The following is a 4,197-nucleotide window of genomic DNA, read 5'->3' on the forward strand; positions in this document are numbered from 1 at the left end:
ATTTTACATTCAGACCATCCAATGTGGTCACTTTCAGTGTCTGAGTTAGCAAGGTCCACCATGCTGGCCTCCCCTGAGCTTGTCAGTTTAGTATGCAGCCCCTTTTTCATCCACCCTGGGCTCAGGATTTTTATATATTATTGTTGCAATCTGCATTCGGCCGTACTAATATAATATGTGGGAGCACAATGTCCTCTACCTTCTTTTGGCTGGTCTAATAATCAAATAGACATGGAGCAGATTAGCAAGTGAAAATATCCAGATTCATGACCTGCATTCATGAGTTAGAGACCCCACATTCAGGGGAGGTTCCGAGACAGCAAGGAGGACGTGGGTGTGTGAGGCATCCTGAGCGAGAGGTGAGGCAAGGTGCCTTGGGGGCTTCAGAGGGTAGTTGCAGAATAAAAAGTGCAGATACTTAGTAAATAGAAGTTTGTCTTGCCCTATAGATAGGTCAGAAATGGCTACCTGATACCCTCCCATTATGGGCAAGGCCACTCATTCAAGTTCTTCTGGGTAGACAAGGGAGGGCAGCTGTTCCCTCTGGGCCTACAGCTCACGTCAAAACAGTCCGCGTGCTGCAAAAGCACAGCTTGTGTGACGACCTCTGGATCCCCCCATACAACTTTCACATACTTGTATGTTTCAGCGATCACGGGACCTTTTGTCTCGTCCTAAAAAATATAATTAAAACAGCCCTTTCTGAAATTGTAAAACTAAAGTATTTTGTTGATTCAATCTAGTGCCACAATGGTAAAACCACGATTAAGAATTACATGGACTTCCCATCACTTTGTAAAGCTTCTAGAAACACAAGCAGTTTCGTCTTTCCCACGAATTGTTCTTTTAAGTGAAGGAATGCCTTTGCCTTTTGCAACCTTCTTCTTGCTCTCATGCATGTCCCATATTGTGGGCAGGAAAGGAAAATCAGAAATGTTCACTTTGGGGGGAAAGCTGGGACTGTTTTGTGACACACTTTAGTTCTTATAAAATCTGCTCCATTTTTCCCCAAAGGAATTTTCAACTTGGAGTGAAAAGAGATACCTTCCCCGAAGGAGAGGAATGCAATTGCCCTAATGACAGCAATTTGGGAAAGAATTAAATGTGTTGTTAATGGATGTTAATAGATGCTTTCAGAGGTAGAAGGGGGGAGATTAAGTATTGCATATGAACTTGATGACAAGGAGAAGAAGGCTCACTAATTCCTAAAGCAAAGTTTCCAGTACATTTGGCCCATGAGGTTCAACTCCTTTCTTTACCCAGCCATGACTAACAATTTGTAGCTTTTGTTTTGTATTTAATGTCCCCATACCACCTTTACTAACGCTCAGACAAAAACTGCCCATTTATTCCTGGAACTTCTTTCTCTGAAGTAATAGACATACCTGTTCCCAACTCCACAGAACCCCTGCCGACAGACCCGGGCTGGCCTCTCTTCTTACACAGTCAGTTCCCTGAGCCTGCAACCCTGCACCTAGAAAACTCCTGCTTACCTTTTAAAACCTGGTTTGAATGTTATTTCCTCAGAGAGGACTCCCCCAGCCCTTCTAGGCTTGGGCCTAGAAGGACTTGAAATCCACTTGCTACATAACCCACGTACCCTATCCAGTGCTCCTCGTCACATCTGTGGCTGCGGGCTCCATATGTGTCCTCCTCACCCGACTGTACGTTTCAGGAGAGCAGGAACGTTTTGTATCTTTACTCAATGTCCTATCTCTCGTTCATTGTATTCACACAGTAGATACTTGTTGAAAAGAATACATTCAAAGTCTTTTTCACTGTAACACTTTATGCCCTTGTAATATTTTGCCTGATCTGTCTAGGAGGTATGTCTTCAACATGCTGTTCCCTTTGTCTGGACCAATTTTCTCATAAATGACTAACAGGAGAAAAATAAGCAGAAATTTAACAACATGTGTACCTTCTGTGCACATGGAAGATACCCAGGGAAACTGAGTAAAAGTACCCAAAATAGCCTAACCAATCACATTAAATATCATCTCCAGCTAAAGTCAGAAGAAGACATTGGGGAGGGAAGCCATTTGTCAGAGGTTATCAGGCAAAGCTTGGTGACAAGGGTAACGTTTGTTAGGCAGACTTAATGGCTGCCTTTTCCACAAAGGAGGCAGAGCCAGAACTTAGCCCCGGATCCAGAGATGACAGGAAAATGGCTACCTGGGATGAAAAGACAGTCACTCTCGGGGCCACGGTGGCTGCCGCCGAGAGGAGGAGCAAGTTCCTGAAGCACTTCGCCATTGTTGGTGATGACTACCAAGCCTGGAGCGTCAACTACAAGAAATGAGAGAATGAAGAGGAGGAAGAGGAAGAGGAGGAGCAGCCACCACAAACACCTGCCTGGGGTGAGGAGGGCAGAGCTGCTGATCCGAATATGGCCTCTGTCTCTCCGCCCAAGAGACCCCTAGACTTCAGGGCCACGTTGAGGAAGCTCTTCAGCTCCCACAGGCTTCAGGTCATCACCATTTGCCTGGTCGTTCTGGACGCCGTCCTGGTCCTCATCGTGGACCTGAAGATCATCCACCAGGGGGCTCCACTACCTGAGCATAGCCATCTTGACCTTCCTTATGATGGAGATTGCCTTTAAAATATTTGTTTTCTAAAATATTTGGAGTTCTTCCACCACAAGTTTGGAATCCTGGACTCCATCATCATCATGGTTTCATTTGTCCTGGACATCATCCTCCTGTTCCCGGAGCATGAGTTTGAGGCTCTGGGCCTGCTCATCCTGCTCCGGCTGTGGTGCATGGCCAGGATCATCGATGGGACAATTATCTTGGTTAAGACACGTTCTAAATGGCAACTGATAAGGTTAAAACAGATAAATACACAATTGGTTGCCAAGATCCAACACCTGGAGCTCAGTTGCTCCGAGAAGGAACAGGAGATCGAAAGACTGAACAAGCTGTTGGCCACAGCACGGACTGCTCGGCAAGGCGAACTAGAGGCGCACCTGCTCCACTCCACAGAGGGGACCCCGCCTCACGGGCTTGCGCCCATGAGTGAGGGTGACAGCCACCCCTCCTGGGGCCGCCTGCAGGACAGGTTTGGTTTGATGCCGTTGCCTGCCTCCCACGCAGCTTGGATTCTGGAGGCACACGGCCTTTCGGAAGGCTCACTCTCTTCCTCGGTGTGGCGGACAGCTTCCCTTCCCATCCCACCTGTGCTGTGTCACAAACGTATCAGAGGCTGTTTTCTCATGTTGAACTTTACTCTTGCTTGGAAATGTCCAATGAAGCTGGACAATTACTAGTTGTGTATAAAATTTAATCTCATCAAATGTACAGCTTTCACAGTTCGCATGGATATGGAGGCATTGTTTCACAGGAGCACTCTGAAAGACAAAAGAAGAAAAGGAAGCCATCTTCAAGACCAGCCCATTCTAGAGAAGCCTTTTCTATTTCTTAGCTGTTCTAAATGGCTTGTCTTACGGCGGTTTCCCCCAGGGAGACTGTTCTCAGATACCCAGCCGCTTCCTCTGCATCATCCAGCTGCAGCCTCCAGCTTCCAGGTGGCTCCTCCTAGGTCTGCTTCCTGACCACATTTTTCTCAATCACTGTACAATTAACGTATAAAATAAACTCTCCCCTTCCCTAGGGTATGCCCAGGTGAAGGGCATAATAGACATAAAGACACAGTGGGCACAGAGCATGGGACATGACTGAGGAAGAGAGAACTGGACAGTTAGTGCTAGAGACAGATCCTGGCATCCTTGGCTGCCAAGCCGAGACACTTGACGTCAGCTGGAAAAGACAATTTTAAGAAGGGCTGTGGGTGTAGAAATGATGGGTTTAGCAGCTTGGTTGGAGGCTATTAATATGCTCCAGGGAAAAAGTTAATGAGAGCTTGATTTAGAGTAGAAGCAGAGGGGAAGATGAGAAACAGGGATAGGGTTGGAAGGGGTACAGTGACTGATGGTGCTGGATGTGAGGGGAGAGCAGAGTCAGAGGACCCGCCGGATCCCGAGGGAAAGATCAGCAGCAGGCATCGTGGTGTGAGTCACCACAGGGATTCAGAGTCCTGTTCTGCCTCAGGGAGCAATTATTCCTCACATCTGTTCCTAAAGATTTCCTGAATTTTTTCTCAGAGTTAAAGTGTGACTTAAACAAAACTGCTTCACCTGCTCAAAGGTCTTCTATGAGCTTGCCTTTTGTGCTAAGTTCTTTCCCAATAAGCAAGAAT

General features: G+C 46.8%; 1 pseudogene; it reads left to right on the forward strand.

Moving 5' to 3' along the window:
- The first annotated feature begins 2,167 nt into the window (after positions 1-2,167).
- Positions 2,168-2,960, forward strand: LOC123833362 (annotated as a pseudogene).
- The last annotated feature ends 1,237 nt before the right edge of the window (positions 2,961-4,197 follow it).

The sequence above is a fragment of the Phyllostomus hastatus genome, unplaced genomic scaffold (assembly GCF_019186645.2).
Source record: "Phyllostomus hastatus isolate PE091 unplaced genomic scaffold, TTU_PhHast_1.1 phas_scaffold_21, whole genome shotgun sequence".
Lineage (NCBI taxonomy): Eukaryota > Metazoa > Chordata > Mammalia > Chiroptera > Phyllostomidae > Phyllostomus > Phyllostomus hastatus.